Source organism: Miniopterus schreibersii, assembly GCF_964146895.1.
Source record: "Miniopterus schreibersii genome assembly, chromosome: 10".
NCBI lineage: Eukaryota > Metazoa > Chordata > Mammalia > Chiroptera > Miniopteridae > Miniopterus > Miniopterus schreibersii.
The window spans coordinates 73647184-73664332 of record NC_138110.1 but is presented as its reverse complement, the minus strand read 5'-3'; positions in this window follow the sequence as shown (position 1 = coordinate 73664332).

The following is a 17149-nucleotide window of genomic DNA, read 5'->3' as shown; positions in this document are numbered from 1 at the left end:
GGTCAGCCAGGAAATGTGGGTAGATGTTTTTGGCAAACCACTAGGCTGTGGTTAACCTGCGGGGGGAGGAGGGGGTGTTGAATGCACTGCTTGGGGGTTCTCCTGCCTTGCCTCAGCCCTGGGCCACCAGGGCTCTCTGCTGGAGCGAGTGGCATATGTATTTATAGTGGCAGTGGCTGTGGGAGCCCGGGGAGTAAATAATGGTGCTTGAGGATTTGGGGTGCACTTCTTACTCGAATTCAATTCCTTCCCAGCTGCCTATAAAGTCAGGAGGCTGCAGCACCCAAGAGACATGCTGTGCTGGGTATTTAGAGCTGAGAGGCTCCTTCTGTTCAGGCCCACAGAGGACCAGGGGATTGGCCCCAGTGTTCAGACTCCAAAGACCTTTGTGTGGGCCCAGGCTGGTCTGGCCTCACAGGCTTCCTTCAGACAAATGTGGATTCAGCCAACTGCAGCCACTCCTTAGAGTGTGGGACGGCTTGGGAGGGTGTGGCCCTGAGGGAGCTCCTGGGCAGCCCTTCTGTGTGTGAGCTTCTGGGTGCTGCTGGGCTGCTGGGTGCTCACGGACAGGCAGAGCCTCTAGGGTGAGCACAGCGGGCAGTGCTCTCTGGAGCCCGCTCCTCCAATGGCACCTGGGGCCAAAATGTGAAGGCACCCTCCCCGTTCCTTGGAGGCATTGCTGGGGGCTGCCTGGAGGAGGCCACAGAAACACTTGTGAGATAGTTGTGCCAGGAAAAACTTGCCAAGTTCCATTTAAAAAGTGAAACAGAATGAGCCTGTGTGTGTGGTGTGTGTATACATGTGTATATGGGTGTGATGTGTGCATATATATGTGTGTGATATATACATGTTTATGTGTGTGTGCATGTGCATGTATATGTGCAGAAGAATGTGTGTGTATGTGTGTTTTATGTGTGCATGTGTGAGCAAATATGTATATATACGTGTGTTGTGAGTGGGTATGTGTATAAGAGCATGTGTAAGTGTATGTGTGTGTGCATATATGAGCTTTTGTATTTATGTGTGGCATGTGTGTGTGCATATATGAGGCGTGTGTGTGTGTGCATTTGTGAAGAAGTATCCAGACCATGTCATGTTATTGGCTTCTGGTTTTGTCCCTTCCTGGGGAGGAGGCTGCAGGATGGTGACAAACCACCATTGCTGGCCAATCCTCCTTCCTGTCACCATCTTTTGCCCCAACTCTTTTTCCTGCTAAAGGCTTTGCCTGGAGCCTGCTACTGGTTTTGTTGCCTAAAGATTATCTGTCTTTCCCATTAATAAAGTTGTGCAACTTTCTTGAGGAAAATTTAGAAAATACCGAAAAGCACAAAAAAGAAAATAAAAATCACCCTTAGTCCCAACTCCCCGAGACCTGGCTGTAGCCCTAATTTCTCATTCTGGGTAGCCTAGCCTTGGGGGATCAAAAGAAGGAAACACAGGCACCATCGTTACCCCAGGCCCTTTGATCCCTGACCCCACACTGGCCAAGTCTTTGGAACTGCAAGGCTTCCAAATTGTCTTCTTTTGTTGTTGTTGAATTCTTGATGGTTCACAAAGTCCCTGAGGTGGACGAGTTTGGCCTGTGTTTAAATCAAAGCTTCCCTGAGCTAAAAGTTGTTTCCTCATGGTTGGGTCAGTCACTTAACGTCTCCAGCTGTGTTTCCTCATCTCTAAAACGGGATCAAAATAGCTATCTTGAAGGGTACTAGTCAGGGTTAGAAATCTCTCCCCTGCCCCTCCCTCCTGCTTCTGGTGGTGTCCCCTGGCTGCATCTCCACTGCGCCTCCAGCTCTGGTTGGGTGGCTCCAAACCATGGGCTCTGGTAACCCCACCCTCTCCCTTTGGCCCTTTCTGTCCTGGCTCTAGTCATGGCAGCAATGACTTCCTGTTGTTGTTAAACTCTGGGTCACCTTGTTAACCTGTTTGGCTTCTCAGAAAGCTGCAAAACAAATCCCCTGTGTTAAATTCCCTCTGTTGAAAGACCTCAAATGGTTTTGGTTTTGTGCTGGGAACCCACCTGACAAGACATGCAAGGCAGTGTCTGGTGCATAGGAAATGTTCAATGTGTGGCTGAGGCCCCTTATGGGCTTGTGACAACCCCATCGGCTAACCCCTCCCTCAAGTGAAGAGGTCAGGAGTACTTCTACCCTACTCTTGATCAAAGCCCTAACTAGGCCCATTTAGTTTTTAAATAGCATGGCCCAGTGGTAAGAGAATGGGCTCTGGAGTAAGGCAGCCCTGGGTTTGAACCTCAGAGTCACCATTACTCGTTGGGTGACCTTGAGCACTTTAAACTCAGATGTGTTCTCTAAAACCAGGGGGTAAGAATAGCGATTCATAGCAATGGTGTATGTAAAAAATGCTTGATGGGAGAAAAAATGCTCGATGGAGAGGAAGTTACCATGTTTAACTATTATGACTAATATTTTTACCACAGTCCCTTCTTTCAAGGACTTGCGGTCTTTTCACTTGGACTTGGGTCAGTGAACATAAAAATGGCCCATCCCTGTTCCTCCCACTATCTCTTGATATTTGGAACATAAAGGTTGCTGGGGAAGGGGTGGGCAAATATGCACAGGGGCCAAGAATCATTTTGGGAAGGAAAAGTTAAAGACCCAGAACCTCCCCTTTTGATGTTGATGTCAAAGCATCTTGAGTGGGTTGAAAAGAATGAGGACCTGGCCATGATGGAGGGCTGTGCTGGTGGGGTCCCCAGCGTGCAGAGCCAAGGTCCAGATGGTCATAGCATGAGGGCCAGCTTGGCACATGCGTGACGTGGACAGATGCACAGAAGTGACAACCCTGGATGCCAGTCTGCTCCTTCTCCGCGGGACACTTGGCAGTTGCTCTTGGAATTCACCCTGCCCCTTCTCTTCTCTGCTCTTGGCAGCATATTTGCTTCTACCCCAAATGCCTTTTCATTTCTTGCCTATCCAGCGAACTTCTACACATCCTTCAAGACCCAGCTAAGCTTTCACCTTTGGGTGACATCCCCGGGGCAGAAGCAAACATCCTTCTCCGTGCTCTCAGAGCTGGTGCAGTCTTCTGTTGTGGCACTTGGCACATCCCCCTCTGTGCTCACATCACAGCTGGGCACCCTTCTGCCATGGCACCTACCGCATCCCTACAATAAGGGCAATGGCGATCGCGACGGCTGGTGACTGCTGGGAGCGTCGCCTACACGCCAGACCCTGTGCCACGTGCCTCGGGCGCATCACCTCACCGAACCCTCACCCCCTCTCTGCGCTCTCCTGTGTCCCCAACTCGCAGACGAGACAGACCGCCACCTGGCTCTGGAGTCTGTGCCTTAACTGCCATCATCTTGGCCGGTGACCCCCGCCCCCCGGCCCGGGGCAAGGAGGCTGGCTGGTGCCCAGCCCGGCGCACCTAGCGGCCTGGCGCCAGCGAGGGGCGCTCGCTGAAGCCGCCGGGAGACGTGAAACACGTGGCGCGATCGGTGCGGGCGCCCCGGCTTTACTAACCCCCCCCCCCCCATCCCCGGCGCGGCTGCGAGCGTTTCCGGACCCCTTGCTCCCCCCAGGTCTGGACCACCTTCCCCGGCCCCCCTGCATGTGGCGCTCCTCGCGGCTGCCACGTCACCTGGCGCGTCCCCGCGCCGCCCGCCGCGCAGGAGCCGACCCGGGCCCGGGCGGGGCGCCGCCGGCCTCTCCCACCTGCGCGCGGCGGCCCGACCCCGCGAGCAGCGCCCCCACCCCGCGAGCAGCGCCCCCATCCCCGCAGGGCGCGCCCGGGCCGCCGCGCTCCGCCCGCGCCCCGGCCCCGGCCCCGCCCCGGGGGAGGCAGCGCCCCGCGCCCCCGGCTCGGCCTCCGCGGCCGCGGCTTCCTAATTTGGAGGGAGAGGAGGTGGGGGGAGAGGAAGGAGGGTGGCTGGAGGCCGCCCCGGGAGGACGGTGTGGGGCACAGGGAAGCGGGGGATGGGCGAGTGGCCGCGCGCGCGCGCGTGTGTGTGTGCGTGTGTGTGTGTGCGTGTGTGCGCGCGTGTGTGTGTGCGTGTGTGTGTGTGCGTGTGTGTGTGTGTGCGTGTGTGCGCGCGCGCGTGTGTGTGTGCGTGTGTGCGCGTGTGTGTGTGCGCGCGCGTGTGTGTGTGCGTGCGCGTGTGTGTGCGTGTGTGCGCGCGTGTGTGTGTGCGTGTGTGTGTGTGCGTGTGTGTGTGTGCGCGTGCGCGCGCGTGTGTGTGTGCGTGCGCGCGTGTGTGTGCGTGTGTGTGTGTGCGTGTGTGTGTGCGCGCGCGTGTGTGTGTGCGTGCGCGTGTGTGTGCGTGCGCGTGTGTGTGCGCGCGCGTGTGTGTGCGTGCGCGTGTGTGTGCGTGTGTGTGTGCGCATGTGCGTGTGTGCGTGTGTGTGCGTGTGTGCGCGTGCGCGTGTGTGTGTGCGTGCGTGTGTGTGCGTGTGCGTGTGTGTGTGTGTGTGTGTGTTGCGCGGGGTGTTGGGGTAGTTCGGGCTCCACCCCCTTTCCCGTCGCTGCGTGGCCCAGCGCAGGGCTCCCCTGCTTTCTGAAGACGGACCGTCCCTCCACATCCTTGGCTGGCAGAGGGACAGGCAACTCTTCGCCCCGGACTGGGCCTGGAGCTCTTTTGGGGGTGGAGGTTGCGGGGATGGGGAGAGCAGGTGGGGCATCCTGGGCCCCTCACCCTCCCAGCGCGGACCCCCCTCCTTCCTCTCTCCTCCCCTTTTCATCTGTTTATTTTCATATGTGGTATTTTCACTCCATGAACAGATAGGAGGCCAGAGACACCTGGATGGGCCAGGGACGCCCCGTAAGACCAGACACCTCGATAAGGGTGCACTAACCAGTTGAGACCAATCTGTTTGTACGTTTTAGGGTTGCTAGATAAAAATACACGATGCCCAGTTCAAGTTGAATTTCAGATAGGCAATGAAAAGTATTTTGTATAAGTATGCTCCACGTAATAGTTAACATACGTATGCCCTAAATATTGCATGGGACACGTTTATACACACACAAAAAAAATTCATTGTTCATCTGAAATTCAAATGGAACTAGGCATCCTGGATTTTAATTTGTTAAATCTGGCAACCCTAGTGTAGTTTCCTTCTTTCTTGAATTTTAAACTCTCAGAATTCTGCACCACCCCCCCACCCCCCCACCCCCCACCCCCCCCAGCTTCCCTCTTTCACTTTCTTGGTAGAGGTTTGGCCTCTAGATTCATGCTCTTTTTAATATCCCTCCTCTCCTGGGTTTTATTTACTTTAGCAAAGTCATACTGGGTCTCAGTTTCAAAGTCTTTGATGTTATGACCAAGAGATTGGGGTTGATGCAGCATACGTTTGTAGGAAGGTTTCTTCGGGACATTGGAAGGGAATTAAACCTCGGAAAATATGCTTGACTTTTTTTTTTCCTCTAAAAAGAAAGTCTGTGGGTAAGGCTCCTTTATGGTCACGGGAGCACGAACAGTGTAGTTGAGGCCAAAACACTCATTTCTCAGGCTGCCCCAGCTGCAGCCCCAGTCAGGGAGTGATTTATCTCCAGCTGCACTGGCGGCTTTCTCAGGGTTTCCATCCTCAGCTGAACTTGTTCAGGGAGGCCCTAAACTTGTAGGCTCAAAGGGATCTGGGAAATCAGCTAGACCAGGGCTTCCCAAATGATACTGTGTGCATGAATCCCTAGGGGGCTTTTACCAGTCCTGGTACCCAGGCTCGTTAACTCAGGATTTCTGGAGGTATGGCCCAGGCATTGTGATTTAAAAAAACAACTCCTCAGGTGATCCTAGGTTGAGACCCATTAAACCAGAGTAGTGAATGGCTGATGTGAGCTAATGCATAAATACTCCAGCTCCTTCCCCTTGGCTGGGATAACTCTGAGGCACGTGACCCTCACCTGTTGGCCGTTTCTATCCGTGGTTGCCCAGTTGCCCACAGCAGTAACTGGCTCCATAAAACGCCCTGTATTGGCTTTCTTTACTTTCCAGGAAGTGCCAGGATGCTTTGGTTGCAAACAATAGAAACCAGGTTTGGGCTCTGGCTTCCTCTCCCTTCGATTCCCTCATCTGCCCTCCTTTGTAGATCACTTTTATTCTCTGTGCTGGCTTCCCTCATATTCCAAGCCTGCACACTCTCTAGATTGTATCTCTGTTCCAGAATTCCCAGCTTAAGATAACTGGTTGACCTCTGCACCACTCCCTGGAGCATTCCATGGAGAGTCCTTTTGCTAAATGACTTCAGTCTGGATTTTCGTATCAATCACTATGCAAGTGGGTAGGACCTACTGAAACTTCTAAACAGTCTAGTCCCACCCCTGGGCCTGGGACAGAGTCAGACACACACAATCTGCATGGTTGCCATGTGGTGGTGGGGCGGTGGGGAGGGGAAGGATGGATATTTGGGAGCAATCCCAAGTCTAAAGGAAGGGGCGGGGTGGGATGGGAGAGCAGAGAGGATATAGGAGGGGCCCAAGCATCCTCAGTTGATTCTCAGACAAGCAGTGACCTTTCACAGTCATGTTTTCTGAGACTCAAACTATGGTACCAGCCCATGGCAGGGCGATTCTTTCTCCAGTGCAGGAGGAGGTGTCTGTTGGCCTTGGCTGTGTCTAAGGGGAGGTCCTACAAGATAGATCCTGGGACAAGGGCTCATGTACCTGCAATTTATTAAGGAAGTTCTCCCAGGAGAAACTTCAAAGAGAATGAAGGAAACAGGTCAAGGTAGGGAGGAGGCCAAGCCAGGAGCAATGTCAGGCAAAGTCCCACAGGGGGTGGCTTTGGCCTGCTGCTTTGGGGAGTTCTGGAGTGTGAGGGATACTCAGAGTTATTTTGACCTGAGTCAAGAGGGCTGGGCTTCCATAGTCCTGCTTCCATTAGTCTTTTACTAAGGATGGCAGGCATTGAGAAGAATATAAAATTTAGGCACCTCTGGCTCCAGGTGAGGAGACTCCCGTAGCCTGAGGGAAGCTCTTCAAAGAAGAGCACCAGGAGCGCACTTGGGGAAGCAGAAGCACTTCAGAGCCGGGAGGGGTCAGGGACACAAGATGGTAAACAGTGATCTGAGGGATGGGGTGGGGCTCCGACGTGGCCCACTCCAGGCTGCCATGCCCATTCAGCCTGGGTGTGCATTCTCACCATAAACCAGAGGTCTCAAGTCTGACGTGCAGGTCCCGCTCCGGCCACAGGTGCATTGTGTTTAGCCTTCATTGTGCTCACTCACCTTAAAGCCTCTGAATTAAATGCCAACATTTAAATCTCAGACGATTTTGACACAAAAATCCAGATCTAGGTCAGATTTGTTATCAGAGGCCCACATCTCCACGTGGCCACAGTTGAGGGAGGCCACAGAGTCTGCCCAACCTAAGCAATTTTACCCGGTGGCCCTGATGCCACAGTCCCCATCATTTCCTATTGTGTCCCAAAAGCATGTGCTACTATTCTGATAGGAGAGCTAAGAGGAGAGAGAAATGTTTTTTGTGTCCACATCTCTGAAGTGGAGGAAAATACACAGTCCAAGGAGGGTTAGTGTGGATACAAGATGGATTTGTGTGTGAACAGTTCAGCCCAGGACACCATTAGGAAGCCGCCTTCACGGTGCCCGCTGGGCCCACTGGGCAGTTGAGCTTGCCCCTCCTGCTATGAGCAAGCCTCACTGGTCTTGCTTTTCCACCAAGATCCAGCTGCTCTGTTCCCCCTCCCCCAGTCCCATTTTGTTAAAAGCAGCTGTTTTTCCCCTTCCAGCTCTCCAAGTGCTGATTTCATTTCTTTCCCGACAAAAGTTTGGAGCCAGGAGGGAAATGGTTTGGCAGGAAATCAACATGCAGCGGGTGGAAGAAGACAGCGCGGAGAAAGCAGATTCTGCGTGGGGGTCTGGGGTGAGGGCTCGGCATGGAGACTGAACCCAGGCTCTGAAGACCCCAAGAGGCAAGCACCGCCTGGAGTCCAGGCAGGGTATCGGCCTCTGTGGAATCTTCTGGGTCCTCTCAGAGTCTCAACAACTTTCGCTGGGGTGGATTTCAAAGAGTTTATTTTTCCAATACTTTCTCTTTTTGGTCTAGCGGGAGAGAGGTGGAGATAAGCTGAGGGAAGCGGAGGGGAGACAGCAGGGCCCCAGCAGATGACCTAACGCCTGTGCACTCAGTTCTCCAGGGGCACTGGAACTCTTACGTTGTATGTGACTGTCGGGAAAGGAGACTTGAGAGGTAATGGTATGGTTAGGAGGTGAGTAGAGACTAGAGAGATGCAAAGCAGGCAAAGCAGGCTCAGGGCGAGTGGCCCTGGGAAGGATACCCAGGGCAAGAGGAGCCCAGTCCTGCTTCCTGGGGTCTCACAACCTCCCCGCCATCACCCCAGACACAGAGCCCCTTCATGCTTCTCATCGAAATCACCTTCCCCTCTCAACCCAGCCGAGCCAACATCTTTGACTAAGTTCTGGAAAAATTCCTTTCTGTGCCAAAAAGGGCTGAATATTTCCAAAACGAACACAACTGAGACACAGAGGAGAAAACCTGGGCGCAGAGAAACGGGGGAGCTTACAGAGTGCAGATTTCTGAGCCCAGCTTGACTGCACGTCTGGTGGAAGCTGTTTGGTGGCTTGGTGGAAGAGGTGTCTGCTTATTGGGATTCCTTGACTCTGTCCAGCCTGGCACGGGGGCTTCCAGCCTGCGAGACCTCTGTCATCCCAATGAATAGGGATCTTTTGAATGATCCATTTTTCCTCCTTGGATATAAATTACAAAACTCTCCTCTTTGGCATATATTTAGCAGGGAGGCTAAGGGAGGTGGGCTGCTGGCGCTGCCTTGATCTCAGCTCTGTTGTCTCAAATAGTTCAGCTCAGGATTCAAAACTGCAGTTTCCACTGAGGGAAGCAGGAGCCCTGCGGTTAATGAGGCCTCTCTGCATGTCATGCAGCTTCACAATGCCTGTCACTGGTTAGTCCCACCTTCCCCATCCCTCCCCACAATGTCACAAAGTGCTCCTTCCAATCATCTCTCCCTCCACAGCTGCTGGAAGAGCCCTGGGGAATGTGCTTTTCTCTATCTCTCTGTCCTTCCAGGTTGACCCACTCAGACCTGAGCTCTGGGGGCCACCACTGTCTGGACACCACTTTGAGTTCAGCTATACTGAGGGCCTTAGAGGCTTCATCTCATGTCATTGTTAGAACACACTTTATGGTGGATACTCACCTACTTTGTTTTAGGGACCAGGAAAACGAGGTCTGGAGAGATTAAGCCACTGTGGGTAACAAGTGCATGATTTGAACCCAGCTGACTCCAGAGCCTCAACTCCTCACTCCCTAGGATGCTTCATCAGAAAGCTGCAACCTGCAGGTCCTGCAGATGCTCCAGCTGCACAAAGGGAGAGGAGGGCCAGTGGCCCTGGGAAGGTGGGGTCAAGCTCAAGAGTATTGTCTTCAGCATCCCCAGGTCTCCACACCATGTTGCATTTCTAGTCCCCACTGCAGGCCCAGCCCAGCCAACAAGAAACCACTCCCTGGTACACAAAACCTTCTTCTCCAGAGCCCCAATGCGTCAGGGCCCACTCATTGCTGGCCAGCCATAATGGGTTTTATTTCTCATCTCCATTTTTTTTAGTTCAGGCAACATAGTGGCCAGTCTAAGCTCTGGGTTCACTGGTGAAACTGACCAGTGAGGAGAGGGGCATCTCTGGGGTCCATCTGACCCAAATCACCAGCCATCACCCTGCCCCCTCCTCCTGCCACAGTGCTGGGACTTCCCATCCTAACAGTCACTCTTTGAAGGCCACCTGGGTAATTGGTTTCTTTTTCTAAACCTGAGCTTATTCAAAGAAAGCTGACTTTGGCTTAGCCTGTGAAAAAATTCAGGGCATCACATGGTTGGAAATGTTTACATGCTTGAAAAGACCTGAGATTTCTCTGAATATGTAGCTTCCTCAGGCCTTCACAGTGAGGTGTTTCGCCCATTTTGTGGCATCAAAAGTAGGAGTTTTTAAAAGGGCATCTGGAAGCATGAGCATCTAACTGGTTATGCCATTCATAGGAATGGTGATAGGCCAGGGGGCTCCACACTAACTGGGATGGATTCAATTTTGCTTAAAATATGAAAATTACAACATTCATTCTGGAATTTGCCAACGCTCATTCTTTTTTCCTTTCACAAGCAATTGTTTAAAAGGTATTTTTATTTCATGTTAAGCTTAATTTTCCTGACTCTTCATTTGAAAAAATTAAACCATAAAAAAACTGGAAGAATAAATATTAAGTTCACCAGCAGTTAACATTTTGCAGCATTTGCTTTATCTCTTTCTCAATATAGAAGCATATACATTGGTCCAAAATATCAGTAATATTTCCTCCCTCCCTCTAACTGGTAGTTCAGCGGGTGTGTGTCTGTCTGTGTTACTTGCTTGCTTAGAAACCTCAGAAGTCACAGGATCTGGTGTTCTGGCCTGGCCCCCTCTCAGCTCACCAAATCACAGTGGCCCCCCTTCTAGCCTCCTTTCTGCCACAGACCCTCACACATGCTGTTCCCTCTTTCTGGAACACTCCTGCTCCCCTTCAGCTATCCAGCTTCTTGTCATCCTGCATGTCACATCTACCAGCTCCTCCCTCCAGAAAGCCATCCCCAAATCCCAGGCAGGGTTATGAGAGGAGGCAGAGTTTGTCACCCTAAAATATGCCTTTTGGGATATTGGTTTTTTTAAGCTGTTTATTTGTAAGAAATAAAAGACTCAGCAAAAGCCTTTGACTTTCCCCCAATTGCCTAAAGGAATTCAGATAGAACCTTCTCCAGGAAGGAAGCTATAATTACAGATAACTATAGTTTAATATGAACTAGTGTGATTGACAGGGAGGACCTTGCCAGGCACCTTTGTCCAAAGTCCTCTGTGTCCCATTGTTAAAGATGGCCCAGCAAACATTTGTTTACCAAACATTTGCTTTTCTGTCTCCAAGTGAATTACCTTCTTGTTTGTTGAAGTCCAAAAACCACACCCCCTTCCCCTTAGCTCAAGATGGCATAGGAGCCCCAACTTCCTGATCTGTGCCCGGGCCCCATGTTCTTACGGAACGCCTGTATGCACATACATAATAAATTCTCTCCAGTTGGTCTGTCTCACACTAATTTGATTTTAGTCCTGCAAGAACTTTGAATGGTAGGAGCAAATTTACAAAGTTACATCTTCTCATCAGGCCCTCTCAGGACAACCTGTTCCCTCTTCTTGCTCCAGGAGGAAGGAACTGGTTTTCATTTGGGGACCAGGCGCACTGCCTGGTCTGTGATAGGCTTTCAGTAAATATTTGCAGGGAGTGTATGCTCCTGAGAGTCCTCCGTTATTACGCAGGAGGCACCAGAGCTAGGTTGAGGGTGGGAGTGGAGGGATCCCCTATGGGGGGAGAAGGTTCTCCTTGTTGATCAGCAGCAACCCAGGGTCAAGTTAAAGAAGAGAAGTATGCCAACAGTGGGCAGTAATCAGCACTAGGGCCAGCTGGATGCGGGCAAGTGGGTAACTGGGCCTGAGGCTCAGGGCTCCCGAGAGGAGCAGGCAAGGTCCCAGGAGAATCAGCCCGGGATTAGATGAGAACCGGGACCCACACAAACAGGGAGGAGGACCTGAGGCCTGAGGGCCTGGAGCTCGGCTATGGCTGGGTGCTCCTGAAGATTATTAAAGGGATTGTAGAGGCTCGGGAAGTGTGCAGGGTCCTGCCTCTACCGTGCCAGGAGCCGTGGGAAACAATGTGTGCCAGTCTCACAGGAGGGCAAGGCTGAGGCCCAGCCAGGGTAATAAGTCTTCCTCCAACCTCTGGAGCAGGAAGGCCTCGGGTGCGACCTTTGACCCCTGAGTTCTACAGTGTCCCCTGAGCTAGGAAAGGTTAAAGGAGGGGCCTGACCAACCTGCAGACGAAGAGCTTTCCCACTTTCGGCCTGAGGTCAGAGGGAAAAGTGAAGTTCACAGGCAGTGCCCCCTCTCCCTCTCCCTCTCCCTTCTCTTTTGAAGAGAGAGGCAGGATGGAGGCTGACACACCTTGAATGTCCTGGATGGCTCCATGGGGAAATACAGTCCCTGAAAAAAGAAAAATTCTAACAAAGGAATAGTGCACGGAAGTGGGCTTGTGTTGTTTGTTTTTTAGCTTTTTCTGTCACTTTCAAAATGTTCTACAATGAATGCCAACTATTTTATACTTTTATGACAAAAATAAAAGCTTTTCAAAGATTCTATACATGTTTCCTGATAATACTGGTTCTAAATCTTTTTTTTTTTTTTTAATCTTCACCCGAGGATATTTTTTCCATTGCTTCTCAGAGAGAGTGGAAGGGAGACTGAGAGACAGAGAGAAAAACATCAGTGTGAGAGACACATCGGTTGGTTGCCTCTTGCACATGCCCTGAATGGGGCCAGGAATCGAGCCTGCAACAGAGGTATGTGCCCTTGACCAGAATCGAACCTGAGATCCTCTGGTCCGTAGGCTGATGCTCTAACAACTGAGCTAAACCAACTAGGGCAGGTTCTAAATCTTGACTGCATGTTGTAATCACCTAGGTTGCTTTAAAAATACTGATGTCTGGGTCCCAGCCCAAAACAGTTCAGATTGCCCAGCCAGGTGTGGCTCAGCGGTTGAGCATCAACCTAGGATCCAGGAGACTGAGGTTTGATTCCCGGTCAGGGCACATGCCTGGGCTGCAGGCTCGATCCCCAGTGGGGGGCGTGCAGGAGGCAGCTGATCAATGATGACTCTCTCATCACTGATGTTTCTATCTCTCTCTCTCCCTCTCCCTTCCTCTCTCTGAAATCAATAAAGATATATTTTAAAAATTAAAAATAAATAAAATAAAATAAATAAGATACCAGTAAAAATCAAGAGCCCAGGTGACTACATCAGTCTGGAACCATGGGTTGCACACAGAGGACTCAAAGGATAGGCCTGAGAGGGCTGGAATCTGTGTTTCAGAAGCACAAACGCAGATTGGAAGTCACTTACAGGGGGTTAGTCAAGATGTGGCTGGCACGAGCACTGTTTGGGCAATGTGGGGTCCTCAGCCTTTGCCATGAAGCTTTTTTGTGCCTGCCTGTTGGGATGACCACAGTTCATTACTACTTCCTTTCCTGTGGAGATTGGATCTGATTCCCTGTCCTTGAATCTGGGTTGGCCTGTGACTTCTTTTGATGAATAGAATGCAACACAAGTGATGCTATATAAGTACTGAGGCTGCAGAGATCTGCAGCTTATGCCTTTGCCTCTTGAATTGCTGCTTTTTGGAACTGAACTGCCACTTTATGAGGAAGCCCAAGTAGCCAAGTGGAGAGGCCACACAGAAAGCTCTCCTGAGCTCCCAGTCGGCAGCCAGTCCAGATGAGCCATATTAATTATGCCATTCTGTACCTCTCAGCCATTCCAGGGTTCCAGATATACACCACATGAGGCAGAAAACCATCTGGTCAACCCAAGGACTTGTGCGAAATAATACATTGTTGTTGTTTTGAGTCACCAAGATTTAAGTTTTTTTGTGACACAAAAATAGGTGGCTAAAGCAGGGTCATTTCTGCTCTATAGGTGGGAGCGGGCCAACCTGCTGGAAGGATACATGGGTTGAACTGTCTCTGGGGCCTTGGAGGGATTGAGATAAGGGCAGATCTCAATAAAGCAAGGATTTAAGAAACATTTATACTTAGCAAAGTAATATATATATATATGTATACATATATATACACATATATAGATATATATACATGGCAACAACTCAGATATATCCGAAAAGCTTACAACGCTAACTGCATCTTGCCTCTTACCTCTGTAGTCTCCTGTCTTTGTCCTATTAAATAACAAAAGTTCAACTGAATAAATTTAAAGATCAAATTGGTTTTATTCAATGATTCATGAATCGGGGAGCATCCCATCTAGCAAATAGAAAGGAGCGCTGAGGAGCTGTACAAAACAGAAGACTTTTATAGTCAGGAAGGGGGTGGGACAAGAATGTTACTAGCAAAAAACAAACAAAAACAAAAACAAAAAACATTTTGGTTTCCCCTTTGGGGGAAGAACTGGGGTCTATCAGGAAGGTTACCTCATCAGTGCTGCTAAGAAAATTTCAGGTTGACTGGTCACATCCTGGGAGGGGCTGAAACTGCAATTAAGTCTTGGTTTATGACATGGAGCTTAGAACAAGTGACTCCACTTTGGACCTATTATTTCTTTTTTAACAGTCGTTTACGATGTTGGCATTTTTGAGGACCACAGACCAATTTCTTTGGGAAATGTTCTTAAGTTTGGGCCTGTCCCTTTCCTCATGATGAGATTCAGGTTGTGCCTTCTTTCAAAAATATGATCTTGCCAGTCACTCTCCATCTGCAGACCTAGTAGGTGCAAAGTTCACAGCATCTGTCATTCCACAGGGAGGAGCCACTAAGCCCAGTTTTTATTCTTACGCCAAGGCCCGAGAGTTAAATAACCTACACACTTAATGACAGAGCTGAGGTGATATCTGGGTACCTCTAGAGTAGCTCAGAATCTTTTCCATTGCACCTGGTAAACTAAATGACAGCGACAAACATGTTTTTATTTACAGCTTTTTCCCTGGGATATTACACGCTTTCTAACCCAGCCCTTTGCTGTGTTAATTGGAGTAAGGGATAGAAAGGCAACCAGAAGATGCCAGAGGCCAGAGAGGCTAAATTGATTTTCGAAAGAGAACATTTAGAGCTACTCTAGGAAGGAAAATCTCTTGGAGAAGGCGTGTAGGAGAGAGGGTGGAGGAAGGGAGAAGGGAGTGGGACAGAAAGCTGGTAGGGGCCAGAGGGTTTGAGGGTGAGAGAAGATTGGGTGGGCACCTGCCCTGCAGTGTGGGGCTTGGGAGAGATGTGTAAAAGGATTTTTTAGGAAGTTTCTAGTGGGCTGTGAGTTTGGAATAGGTCCCCCACACTCCACTCCCTCTCCTCCTACACTTGCATCTTTAAGAGACTCTACAGAAAAAAACAACAACTAAGGCTTTGGCAGAGGACCTTGTTTCATTTGAATTTAACTCTGTGTTGAGACTGGTCCCGAGGTGGCTCAGTTATATTCTGGTCACATATGAATGGAGGTAAGATCATTTGGGTCAACTGTAAGGGCTACTTTTGTTCAACAAACACAGGTGAAACAGGTTGCCCTGACAGGGTTTCCTGAGGACTTCTTCAGACCCAGGGTCATCAGTGTTGTTGAGTTGGAGAAGACACAAAAAGAGTTTCACTTTATTTCCCTTTAATTATTTCATGAGTGCAAGTTTTGTGTCCCCAAGTGGGCTGGACATTCCAAGGCAAAAGTGTTGGGCAGGAACCAGCAGCTGCTCTACCACATACTGCCTGTTGAAGTCCCTCCCCTCTGTGGACCTTAGCTTCTCCACTTGCAAAATGGGGCTGTAGACACCGACTTTCAGACAGGATGTGTCTGACAATCTGGATATTGCTTCTGAGAGCACTTGATGGGCTGCAGAGCATGGCATCTGCAGAGCATCTTTGGTGACTCTTCATGTCCCATTCTCATTTAAAATGACACCAAGGTTGATTGAGCACTATAGGGCTGAGGGATGAACCACTAACCTCACAGCCCAGGCATCTCAAATTCAAAACACATTCTTGGCTTTCCTTGTCCTGGCTTCCCCTTGTCACTGTGGAGACCAGTGGCCAGGAAGCATCTGAGACCTCAGAGGGTCCACGAAGGATGCTGGGCCTAGTGCAGGGAGGCTACTTACTGGAGAAAGGGGGGGCCTTGGAGAAGTCCCCTGGCCCCAAATCTCCCCTGTGAGCTGCCAGTAGGTAGCTCCTCAGTCTTTGTCTGGAAGATGGAACCATTTTCAAGAATTGACCATTAACATTTTAAATTTCTCTGAGAGAGTATCTCCTCAGAGCAAACTAATAAATCACCTCTGTCCTCAGCTCACAGCCTTGGTGCAGAGTTGCACAAGGCCCTTTGCTGTCCCTCACGTCAGAGCCCATCTGCCCAGCTGGGGCCGTGCCCTCCTCTCTTCTCCCTGCAGTCCCATCTCCTGCATCTCTCTGCCTCCAGGTCACCCTCCACTGTGCTCAGAAGCCTTCCACGGCTCCCCATTGCCTGATGAGCTAACTCCTCAGCTCTGCTTTCCAGTCCCCCTGTCTTTGGGGTTAGCCTTGCCTGTTTCAGTAAGATCCTTGAGGATTCTCCCTGGCCCCTGCCTCTAGCTATTCTTCAATAACCTTGGGCTTTCCCAGTCCTGGGCCTTTTTCCAAGCTGTTCCTCCTACCCAGAATGTCTTCCTTCACTCCTCTCTACCCATCCTTCAAAACTCATCCTAAATGTCATCTTTCTCAGGAGGTACCACCCCCTTAACTCACCCCCAACCGGGCACGGTCTCTCCTGTAGCTTGTTCTTGGCATTCACCATACCCCATCTTGTTTTTGTTTTTTGGAAACCTCAGCAGATGCTAGAGGCAGTGCACACCAGAGTCTATTTTGTGCATCTCTTCCCAACTCCAGATTCAGTGAAATCATGCTGGCAGTTTTAAATCAACCATGGTGGGAGTATTTGTGCCAGGAAAGTCAGCAAACACAGCAAATCAGGGCCCCCACCCCCTCAGAGAGCTGGCTTCCCAGCACATTCCTTTCAGGAGGCTGTGAGCTGCCTGAGGGGAGGGAGAGATTCTCTGCAAGTCCACTTATCTTCCTGTGCACACCTCCTGACATGCACGGCACTCATTGGGAACGTCAGCTTGGTTGCGTGGATTGACTCATGCGAAGCAAGGATCTACTGAATGGGCCGTGGGGTGGGTAAGGTAGTGGGGTCGGCAGAGGGGGAGAGCATTAGGGCAGTACTGAATACTAAGGTTTCCCAAAGACCCTGTTACACTTCAAGATGTCATGGGCCGAAATGGCCCCACCATCACCTGGCCTCCCGTTTTTACCTCCTTTGTTTGAAAAATTAGAATAGTTATAATTTTCCCATCTGAGATAGAATAAAGATGGTCACAAATTTTTTCTTACTTTTCCCATTGTGTTATGGAGCCTATGTACCTTCTCTTTCAATCGCTCTACGGCCACTTAGCCAGTAGGAAATGGCTGAAGTGCTGATGCACTGGTTTCTGGACTCAGGCTTCATGCCTGGAAGCCTCCACTTCGTGTGCTGGGGTGCCTGCTCTGGAGCCCAAAAAGAAGTTTGACGTCTGAGTTTGTCATGCTAAAGAGGCCACATGCAAGCACTC